Consider the following 11,668-nt stretch of genomic DNA (forward strand, 5'->3'; position numbering starts at 1 on the left):
GTCCCCTTTGAAGTTTCATTGAAAACCAAAAGGAAATATTATAAATAGCAAAACAAGTCATATTCGTTTGGTTATTTTGAACAAGGGTTTTGCTTCTGTTGCCATTATTACGAAACAAATTGACGGGTAGCTCAGTCAACGTTTCCTGAAAATATCACTTGATGTGTTTTTGTTTGAACTGCAGTTTCCCTCCCGGAAATACTAAAAGAAACATCGTATTTGACCTACTTTCCATATAAAAGGGTTCATTTGCTTTGTTCGCATTCCAAAAACTACATGGCTTTACAAAGTTAGATAGTAATAATCTTTACAAACGAAACTGCATGGTAGTTGAATTCAACAAAGTGACCTAACTTCTTGCGATGTTTGCAAGTTTTCGCTGCCGCGCGGTTCTGATTCCCGCTCAAAAATAGCCCTGCCACTCAGTTCATTGCCAGAATATTCACGACATTATATTGTTCAGCGTTTATTAATAAGTGAATCAATCTCCCTTGCACATAGGTGTGAAAATTTACCCTTTCAATTCCACAGTCAGTGAAACTTCCTCTGGTGTAGTACTGTGCTGCCTTTTGAGTCCGTGCCGCATAAAAGTGTGAGCATCGAACTAAAAGCTTGTGAGCAGTATTTGTTGATCCTGTTTGTTTGGGGTTTTTTACGTATATTGTATGCAAAATTAATTTTCTATTTTTATTCGCTTTTATTTTGGTCGTTTTTGAGATGAAAGAGTTAATAATTGCCATGGATTCTTGGTTCCTTCTGAGTGTTACGCCGTAGGGCTTTCTGTGGTCTGACGCACCCAACTCCTTTTCTTTCACGCCAGTGTTGTAATGAATGACTACTTAAAGAGGAAGTGTGACAAGCATTTCGGTCTTTGTTTGTGAAAATGGTGGAGCAATCCGTTCACTCAATAAGAAAATTCTAGAACACCAAGATAAAGAAAGCAACTGAAATTCTTGAATGAGGAGGAAAGCATGATCTAGTGCATTTTCAAAACCAAAATGTGAGAACTTGAAAATATTAGGTTAAGTTTTTCACATGTCAGAGTCTTCACATGAGTTATCATTGCTGAGTAGCCAACAGTTCCATGTGAATAAACCAAATTAGTGCCGGTAGTCACGACTTTTTCTCTCCGCGGTTCCCAATAGCTGAAAATATATTTTCCTTTTTCTTTTTAACACACTGAAGACATCTGTAGAAAGAAGGTGTAAAAGAGGTAAAGAAAACTTTGACAAATGCTTTCAATAAATGGTTGTACATAGGCAACACACTATTCCCTGAAATATCCATTCCTTTCAAGAACGACAGTGTATGTATTGAGTATACTGTGACTGGAAGATTTGATAGTCCTTTTTTAAATTGATTTGTAGTTCTAATCGGAATTTTGTGCCATGGCAGAAATTTAGGCTAAAATCAAAGTGGCCGGTTTAGCTTCATTCAACTCTGACGCGTCAGCAAGGATCACAAGCTGTATCCTAACGTTTATAGGTGAAAAATGCCATGGGAAAAAAGGTATGAGAATTTCACGTGAACTTTGCTTGTACTTTGAGCAAATTCCTTTGGATTCTGAATGGATTCTTAGGACCGGATTTTTTTTGGCTAAGTCTAAATGTGTAATATATGATTTTTTTGGCACTGTTTACAGTAGATCACCTTTAACCATACAGCCGGGTTAGCCACTGACGTTGAAGTCGGTTTAGCTAGGCCGCTGAGGGTTGCGAGGTCAATGGTTAAACCCCACCGGACTGAAACCCATTTAAATAACCGGCTCTTATATTTGAACCTCCATTTAAATGAAAGTTCATGAGCTTGGGGTTAATGCTGTCATTACGTGGAACTCTATCAAGTTGGTTCGTACACTTAAGTTCAAATCCTTATGTATAATCCGTTTGGATGAAACCTATTGAGCTGTATTTTCCAGAGCCGTCTGTCTACTCTAGGTTTTCATTCAGACGGGATGAATTGAAGTGAACTGTCATTGAAGTGTGACCATTCAAAATGAAAGCTTCTGAGAAGTACTTTCCTATCGCGCTGTTTATTTTATTGCACAGGGTGTTACTCAGCTTTTTGAAATCAAGGCGGAGAAAATCCTGAAGTGTGTCTGCTCAAACTGCTGAGAAGCAATTGAGAAGTACTTCACACTGGTGCTACTTCAGTTATGCTGTCAGACAAGGTAATTCTGGGTGTGAAATCTTTTAGTGTCAGATCATTCTAATCATGTCTAACGAAAACTACTGAGTAGTACTTTGCCGCGGTTGCTTAAGGTCTGACTCCTACCCAGTCGTCTCCCTCATCTTTAAATCGTGAGGCACTGGGTTTGATTGCGTCCGAGTCTCCTTCCTAGGGAAAGGACTAGGGACGAATGTGGTGACTATGCGGAAAAACTTCATTGCGACCGTTAAAGAAAGTTAACACTTCCACACTTGTGGAAATTTAAAAATAAAATTGACGCCTTCGTACCTAATCTTGAGGATTTTCAGGTAAGGCATTTGGTAAGTCTGATTTGCGTTAGTCGTGGCGTTGAATATTGCTTTGGAACGACTAAACGAAAAGCGTAATATAATAATGGGAAAAGTTAAAAGCTGGGATCGAAGTCAGTGTCATACTTGAAAGTAAAGACGTAGCAATAAAGCAATCTGTTGCTCATTGCTCAGGAAGGACCGAAATATCGAAAGGTCAGCGCTTCAATCGCTCACGAAAGCATCCAAGACAAGACAATCTGAATGTCGTGGGGGGGGGGCGGGGGGGTGGAATGGCGAATCACTAATGTTAACACCGGAAAAAGTACTGCTCGCATGCTTCATTTGAAGGTTACACTTTGGGATTTCATCCATAAAATACAGGAAGCCTTGGAATCCAAATACAGGAAAATAGAATCAAAATACAGGAATCTTGTACAGCATATTAAACTAAGCGTTACCTCTAAATGGTATTGCTCAGAAGCTTTCATTTGCATTAAATCGGGGTCATACTGTAGCAATTGATCTTGCTCAAATTAACGTAATAAGTTACAGCTATATTACTTCGAGTATGAAAAGGTTAATTCATGTCAAAACATATTTGTCAAATCTAAATAAGCTTATCGCTACGCGAAAGGATGAATCACGTCAGTAAACTGGTCGTTTGTTTTACACAGGTTGAAACTAGCCTGGTATGACTTGCAAGTGTAACCCGGCCATTTTGTGGTTGTTAAAGTAGGCAGTCTTTCTCGACATTTAAACGACATTTTGCATGATCCATACGAGCGAAAATTACGATGGGCGCGAATTCACCCATCTTGAACAAATATATGGCATGCGGCTGCTAAGAAAACCGGTGGATGAAATTGATCACGCAGGAATGATAATTGTCTTGGTACCCTCATCCAAACTGAAATGGGAAACCAGATCAGAAAAACAGACATCTGGTTTCAAAGTAAACCGGATAATCATCTCAGTTATACGTTATGATGGTTCAATTCTGACTCGTCCCCAGTCATCTCTCTTGGTCGAGAGGAGAGAGGTGCGCATAGGGAAAGATGGGAAGGAGGAAGAAGGGGGAGACGTCGTCTCTCTTTTCTCTCTTCCTTCTTCCCGTCGTCCCCTTCGTTGCGTTGCCGTCCTAGTCTCCTCTCGGCCGTGCGATATCATAAGAGACGACTGGGGACAAGTTAGGGTTAAATGCTTGATCGCGTCGATTCAGCGTCATACCCTCTCTCCCTCCCTACACAAGACAAGTATGTGCTCTCCCTCCCCTCCCCCCGGAATTTTCACTTTGTAAATGTCTGCCTTTGACAAGACATGACAGTTCTTAAATTATTGATTTGACATTTCCATTTATCCATCCTCATAATGCGCTTATAAAGTCGGTATTAGTCTCCAAAAAAATCGAAAAGATTAAAGGTTCAGACGGTACGCTTAAATGAAAGCGTTGGAAAAAAATAGAGGACTAAAATAAACAAATTTCTGCAATGTTTTTCTTATCTTGCAGGAAGAAGCAGCAGATTGCTTTACGCATATTTGTTTGTTTTAGCATGAGCCCTGGCTAATTATTTAATGGATGGCGTAATTGCACATACATCCGTGAGTGCGGCAAAAAGTTTATCTCAATCACAGAGATAAGGGGTATTCATGCGAGCATCAGCCATGCTCAAAAGTAAACACTCATCGTCCAATCTTGTTAGCGGCTGAGGTGAAGTAGGGTCTTATATCATGTTACAATGTCGGACGACATATTTCAGCGTTGTATTCAACGAGGTATTTGCGCTAACAAGGTCCTAAAATAAAATTTTGTCAGCTCTTTAGTCACGACGCATCAATCGGGCGAGACATCAAGTATTCGAATTACCCTGCACTGCTGCTAACTAGACAGAATGCTCTGTGAAGAGTTATAACGCGTAAGTGATGAATTATTTGGTAATGTACCCGTTACATTTCATGGTAAACTATTTCCCAAGGTCTCAAATTAAAACTCCTCAATATTTAGAATAAGTTACTATTTAAACACTGAGACACTTATGAATTGAATCTCGTAAGCAAATTTGCTCGGTTGATGCGATTTGAGGGAGTTGTATAAAGGGATAAACAATCTTCGAAAGCCGTGTGATTGTAATGCATATAAACAAGGTTGAATTAGCCAATGGTGTAGAGAAATTAGGAATACGAGATAATCAATTGTCCTTTGATCCAATGCACGAAAATAACCATTAACTGAATTTTCTTACCAATAATGTGCTGCTTCTTCCTTTGCACTGCCTCCTGGTAGGTGTTTCTAGTTTGACTAAATACGTGAGGAGTAGAGTGCTTTGACCCTTGATAGCACACAGTCAAAATAAAATGAATTTAGCGTGATTAGTCCGCGAATATCTTTGGCACGATTCGGAGATCTTGTCTCGAGACAATTAACACATCTTTTGTGTCGGAACTTGGCTCATTTTTCAGCCTTTCAAGACCACACTCAATGAACCGAAATCATTTAACCATTTCAACCAACAAAAAACACTACAAACTGTCCAAACATAACAAAAACCTCGTTCTCATTATCGCTCTTGGTTTCAATGCTGTATTTACTAAATAGGGCTAAATAAATAAAGTTTGTTTGCCCCTTTGGGCGGGGCGCTGCTCTCGTGGGGTTGTTATCTATAAACCAAACTAGACAGCTGCTGTCAGGTACACATTCCAACAGAAAAATGAATACCTGTTTATTGAAGTCTTATCACTGTGTTATCAGAAGGCAGCTTTGATAACAAGTCAACCGATCTCCGACCAAGCAACAGATCACAAGAAACTGTCCAGACTGTCAACCTTCTACCTTTGTAATAATTAATGAAAAGGCAGTGTAACAAAAAATTTGGGATTTTGGACCAAAAAGACCTGCACACTCTCTCGAATGTACTTCCCCTTGTAGCCGAGAAAGAGATCAGTTTCGCTCCGATAACCTCCACTGCTCATGATTAATCGGATTTTGGCTCGTTTTGAAGCTGCAACATAACATTGTAATCAAACCGTCAAATCCAAAGATATGAAGAAACCTTCGTATTGGCCAAACAGTGAACCGGGTGACATAGCGTCACTGATATTATCGCTTTCATTGATCTGTGCTAAATTTAATTCTCGTTGAAGGCTTTTATTACGATATGTGTGTGCAGTTTTGATATAGAACTTTTGGATGTACCGTTGTAGTAAGATTTCTGCAGTTACCCAGGTTTTTACACTTCATTTCGCGATGAAGCCTCTGCGATAGAAGTGAAAGTTCTGAATTTAAAACCTTTTTCTCCGAAGAAAAGAATTGGCACACGTTAATTTACATTTCGGAGATAAGAATGGATATATTTTGCCGCTAAAATCTAGGTTTTTGTTTAAGCACAATTTAAGTTTTTCGACTAAGTAAGTAATTTTCCAATTGTTTTCAAAGGAGCCTTTTTTCAATTTTTTAAAAACTTACACATTAGCTCGATTTCACGACTACAAACTAACCCACAAATTAGCCGGCTGTTTCTCTTTTAATATTACGCCAACTTTTAAATTTGTTTTAGTTAAACTGTTTTGCCTGGTTTAAACACAAAGATTATAACAAATCATTGATAACACAGAAAATTCTAGAAATAAATAAAATTACAGATAACAACATCCAAAAGCTGAAAAGATGGAAGCCTGAAACACAAATCTTCCTCAAGCATGCGCGATGCAGCTTTTCCATTTCCCCAAGAAGGGGTTAGCAGGAACAGAAGTCGTGCTATTGATATCCGTATTAATAAGTATTTATGGCTTAGGTTAACAGCAACATGTCTTCGTGTTTTTTGGTGATAGCATTCTTGTTCTTATCTCTTTGAGAGAGGTCGGACTTAAGACGCAATTTCCTGTTCATATTCGCCCGGGTGTGACAGTAAAAGTAGTGGAGTTAGGATAATTTGCTTAGATGGCGTTCACCGATAGCGGAGCTAACTGACATACTCGTAATTGCATTACCTACTCGTAGAACGAAACTTTCAATGCCTGTACACATGTGATATAGAGAATATCGATAGAATACTTAATTCTCCATGTTTGCCGCTTGTTTGTGTTGATTGGTAGAAGATCTGCAACACTGACAACCAACTTGGAAACGCTGAGTCGGAGCACAAAAACGAGACGGGATGGAACATTGCTACTGTGTGCCCCTCCATGGGGCCCTCATTAATCGCAGGTGTGGCGACAGTTTCGACAAAACAGGAAAATGTCTCGAGCGCTTGTTATCATCAAAAAGGCTTCATTTTGTAACCATCAAACTATTTAGACCAATCACGTTTGAGTAATCAAATGATGCAAATGATAGCTCGCCCGTAAGTTTCCTGATCCTCTGTGCAACAAAACAATTGAAATCATAGTTACTCCGCAGACGTTTCCAAGTTCTTGTGAAATTGCCAGTAACAGGAAACAGAAAATCGAAAAGCCATCTGAGTTAAAAGTCAATGGGAACTTTTACTGCCATCTTGAAAGAGTTTTTCATTTTTGCCTCTTATACGCGAGAAAAAGTTCTATCAGGGGCTTGAAGACTTGAAGTTTTAAAAGTTGTTTCGCCATGCACTCCTATGACGTATTATGGATAGCGTCCCCAGGAATGAGATGTAAAAATGAACACTGATTTTGGCGATAAAGAAGAACGAAATACAGGTGCTCGTAATTGTAAGGGTCACGTTCGGACAAAACCAATTGTTGTTGATGGTAATTGTGGTTCTTTTTTGTTGGCACCGGAAGCATCCACTGAGTGCCAGCATGCAGCAGTTCACAAGACCGTTAAACGATGCCAAACTTAATTACTGCTACGCCTCTTCAGCCACGAAATTCAAGTAGAATATCGACGTTTATCAATTTTGGATTCATGAGGTGAATGCATTAACTGGAAATATGTAATGAGATCAGTTAGCTGACTGACATTTGTCCAAGGCAAATGCCTCTCCTCCAAGTCGACTGATATCATTCTAAGGTTGACAGCTACAATGTTCAGCTACTCTTAAGCAGACACTATTTTCTAAAGTTCAAGATAATTGCAGTCTCTTTTAACACTGCACTATATGGTGGGCCAGACCTGACAAGTTAGCTCTAAGGCTAGACCACCGGGGAAAACAGCTGTCACCCCTGTTGGGTTATGCGCAATGATAGTTACTACTGCTAGTCATTTTAGGGTAGAAGTAAAAGACACTGTAAACGGCTGGATTCTATGGCAATAATGCTGCGGAGTGACATCTTTCTACTGCGTTTTCCACTCTAAAGGTACTGACCATCCACTAAAGCTCTACACGTCCGTATGAAATTTACTGGCCTAATGTGCCCGCTTTGGAGTTTGGAATTTTGAGCACTTGTCTAGTTAGGTTTTGCTACCTTGCCAAGCGAGATTATTGTTGGGAGTTTATAAGTGTGGTGATAAAGAGTAGACGATAAATAAATTGTGGAGTAAAATCAATCAGCAGAAAGTAAAATTCATCCACTTTTTCAGGAACATTGAGCACAAGGAAAAGGCTGCGTCTATGACGGAAGCTCGCTAAAGTGGCTAAACCCGCTGTCCGTCCGCTCACCGCACGCAAACCGCATCCCGTACTGAGATACAGCAAGATGAGACAACTCATGGCAGTCTACATAGACAGCCAAGCTAGTTTAATTTACTAGGTATGCTACAAAAGCCTTTACAGGTGTATGTGCTAGAATCAGTGCTGATAGTAATGTCGAAAATGCTATGTGTGGTGATGAAATACCGAATGTGGATTAGTGTGAATTGAAGCTTTCATTCGAACAAGCCTCAAAGATAATATTCAGAATATATGCTAAATGATGATAACAACTATTTAAAGTATGTTAACTATTCATGTCGCTCTCAGATGTCCCCTGTGGGAAAACTCAGTCTGACACTAATAAAATAGAGAGAAAATAGATTTTATCCACGATCTTGTTTATTTGGAAAACCAAGAATGAAAGGTATTCTAACAAGTCACGAACTGGCGCCAACTTTTAATTTTCTGATTGTTTTAGGAACCGCGAGAGCAAACGTTCTGTAGAACACAAAAGATTATCGGAGACATCGTTAACTGTTGTTTGATTTTCACTTTTGATAATTGTTTTTTGTTGATAAGGCTTTCTTAGAGAAGTTAATTAAGAACGCTAAAAGAAAAAAAAGTTAAATAAAGAAAAGAACTGAAGAAAGCGACATGATTAGTGTAAGAACGCAAACAGTAGCTGAATTATCTTCGGTACTTGAATCAGTGGTTTAATGAGTTTGCAATTTACTCACAATAAGAAACTAAGGGAAAACCGATAGATGGATCTTTTCTTCTCCAAGAGAAAAGCTTTCACTCGGGTTTGGTACGTCACAGCGGCAGACTGGTTAGCATACAAAGTTTTGCAGCTTGTAGCTAAGCCGTAATTCAATGACAAATAAACTATCGCTGTGAGAAACAAAAGAGAGCCATTTTTAGATAAGTATGCCCTGGTTCCCTAAATCAATAGCTTGTATATTGCGTATACATGTATTGAGATCAACATCAACGTCAATACCAATAATCGTCCTGTTTCATTTGAGAAGGTTAATTACCCTTTTCTTCCAAGGGCACCGAATGTCGAAAACCAAATGGGAATTTTTCCGCTCTTGTATAGAAAGAAAAAGAACTAATAAAGAGTACTTCCACAGTTCTGTGCTGCTTAAAGTCATACTTGAACAGACCCAGACGTTAAGACCACAATAACATGCATCAAAGCAAAGTACGAACTGCTTAGCGGCTTTCAGGATTTCAGGATTGGTTCACACTAGACCTACCATAACAGAAAGGGCCTTTTGTTCACCCAAGAAATGTTGATTCGCAAATTTTGGCGCCGGAGCGCCTGAACGACACTCCGGACTTGAAAGTGAGACACTTAATTTGTACCGCCAGATTCGTTTTCGTGCTACTCTGAACCGGTACTGACATGTACAGATTACATGATCGGCATACCACTTTAAATGTCTTTTATGGAACTGATTTCTTGAGTGCGACTTACACACAGAAGCACAAAGCCGCTTTGTGCCGTTGCAGTTCAAACTACGCTATATCGATTGTACTACCACCGCAAAAGTCTAAGAAATAGTAGTTTACTCGTGCTAGCCATAAAAGGTATGGTAATTCAGCGGCTTTGCGGTCTATAATAGAGTCTAGATCGTCACGTACCATCTTGACCTAAAATAGTTTATGATCTATACATGTTTTGTCCACCGGTCTGAACTGAATAGGAAACACATTTTTAACGTCTTCGCCTAAAGAAGTAAGAAATAATATATTTGGTCTAAAAGAGGAATAGGATATCAAGCTTTCGGCCACCCCCTGCGGCACACCTCTCCCCTCCCCCCTCTGCTTTTCGGCCAACTGAAGAACTGAGAACTGCACACCGAGTACTTGGACTAATAAGGTTTGTCCGTCTACGTCATGAGGACGTCCATACTGGACGTCAATCTTAGCACGCGAAAGGCCAAGTGAAAACCTAAAAATTTAGGGGACCCTCACAGAAAATTACATTCTTGTAATCTATTTAGGTATTATAACAAAGAGAAAAATGCATTTCGCTTTTGTGGTGCATGTAAGTGTGGTTTTCTTCAAATGGAACAAAGACAAGAGAAAACAAAGTACTTGTCTAACTGCTTAAAACACTCCACACGGTATTTCAGGAATGTCTAATTCATTCGCCAGCAAGTCTAGAACCACGATTTTATCAAAATCTTACTTGAATATTGCCTGGCTGATAAAAGACTCAACTACGAATGTATTACGTGAAGATTGTTCTTAAAATGTCATGGCTATGATAGGTATAGAGTTTTGAAAAAACCGATGCCATGGAGGAAATTGGTCGATATGCTTGATAAGACTACCTAGGCAAGCGTTAAAGTCCAATATTAATTCGCTTATTATCATGTGTCTGTAAGGAAACAAGAATAACTATCAGATTACGTCCGATCTTTTTTAGATGTACTGACAACAATAATATAACTCATTAGCTGGGAAGCTGAGAGGATATTTCCCTGCGCATGAGGTTTGGGAACATTTGTGTCGTTACGTGCTCAGAATGAAAAGAAATTAGAGACAACATACGCAGTGTTTACATGGCTCTACAGATGATGCCATATCGCAAATAATTATTCCATGATAAAGAAGCTCAATCAGGAAACCGGCAAAGTTTTCCGCCTTTCTCGTTGAGGTCTTTCAGTGTACAGCTCTACCAGCCGTTTTGTATTCTCAAATAGCACATTAGTGTTGAGAGAAAAGAGGTATTCAGTGACTTACTTGCAGAATGTGTTGACTTTGTCTATATATAGCAACCAGTAGTCTGTTTTTGACCTCTCCAAATGCGACACTGAGATGCAAATAAAACGGAGCGTTGATTTTTCCTCACTACGATCCGAATTGTCGGAGAGGTGTTCCCGCAGAGAGAGGCATGTAGGCGGGTGCCTGCTTTTATATGTCCGTGCTTTCCACCCATTAGTCTCCCCCACGCAAATTAACGCAATTAATTGATAAAGGCGGCTAATTTAGCAAGTGTACCCTATTATTAATCTCATAGTACGAGTGTCTCTGTCACTATGACTACATGAAAAAAAAAAAAAAGCTTGATCATGTTTTTTTCTGTCTCTGTCTGTTGATTAGTGTTTGTAAACTACAAAACCAACACAGTCGACGCAATTGATGTAAGTTCCCGTGAAAACGTACACCTGACACAAACCGGGCTAAAATCGAAAGAAGCTATGGTCACTTGTCATACTAGTTTTAATCCACATTTCAGTACGATTAACATTAAAGATATTGTTTGTTTTCGTGGGCAAACTTTGAAATATTTGCATCCTAGTGCATGTGGAGGTGTCGTTGAAAACTTTACTGATAAAAAACTGATATACGTCGGTGAAAATGTTTCAAACCTATCATGATACCTTAAAACTCAAAGGTTGTTGTAAAACTGACATCCGCTGCCCTGTCTCGTGTTTTTCGCCGCGTCACTTTCCTGCGTCTTTATACTCAATATTGACCAATATTTTGTTCTTGACGTGGGTGGTAAACAATCTTTCTTTTGAGGCGGTTTTGTGCTTCATTTTCAGTTGCAAACGCTTGAAAGTGCCGCTTTGTCAGAAACTGTTTTCGGTGAGCTGGTAATGCATGCTGACACATTCCTCACTCTCACAATTTGGATTAACATTAAGATGG

General features: G+C 39.3%; 1 protein-coding gene across 3 annotated transcripts in view; it reads right to left on the reverse strand.

The window, feature by feature from the left end:
• The window catches only part of LOC146489863 (thrombospondin type-1 domain-containing protein 4-like), a 28,284-nt gene extending 16,868 nt beyond the window's left edge, over positions 1-11,416 (reverse strand). The window contains exon 1 of one of the 3 annotated variants that reach the window (XM_085110995.1): positions 11,398-11,416. The gene's annotated coding sequence lies outside the window, so the exon portion shown is untranslated. Of the gene's footprint in view, positions 1-4,699; positions 4,898-10,756; positions 10,948-11,397 lie in introns of those variants that run through there. The other 2 variants (XM_085110852.1, XM_085110727.1) reach the window with 2 other exon arrangements.
• Between the last annotated feature and the right edge of the window lie 252 nt (positions 11,417-11,668).

Source organism: Pavona decussata, unplaced genomic scaffold (genome assembly GCF_977016875.1).
Source record: "Pavona decussata unplaced genomic scaffold, jaPavDecu1.1 SCAFFOLD_2, whole genome shotgun sequence".
Classification (NCBI taxonomy): Eukaryota; Metazoa; Cnidaria; class Anthozoa; order Scleractinia; family Agariciidae; genus Pavona; species Pavona decussata.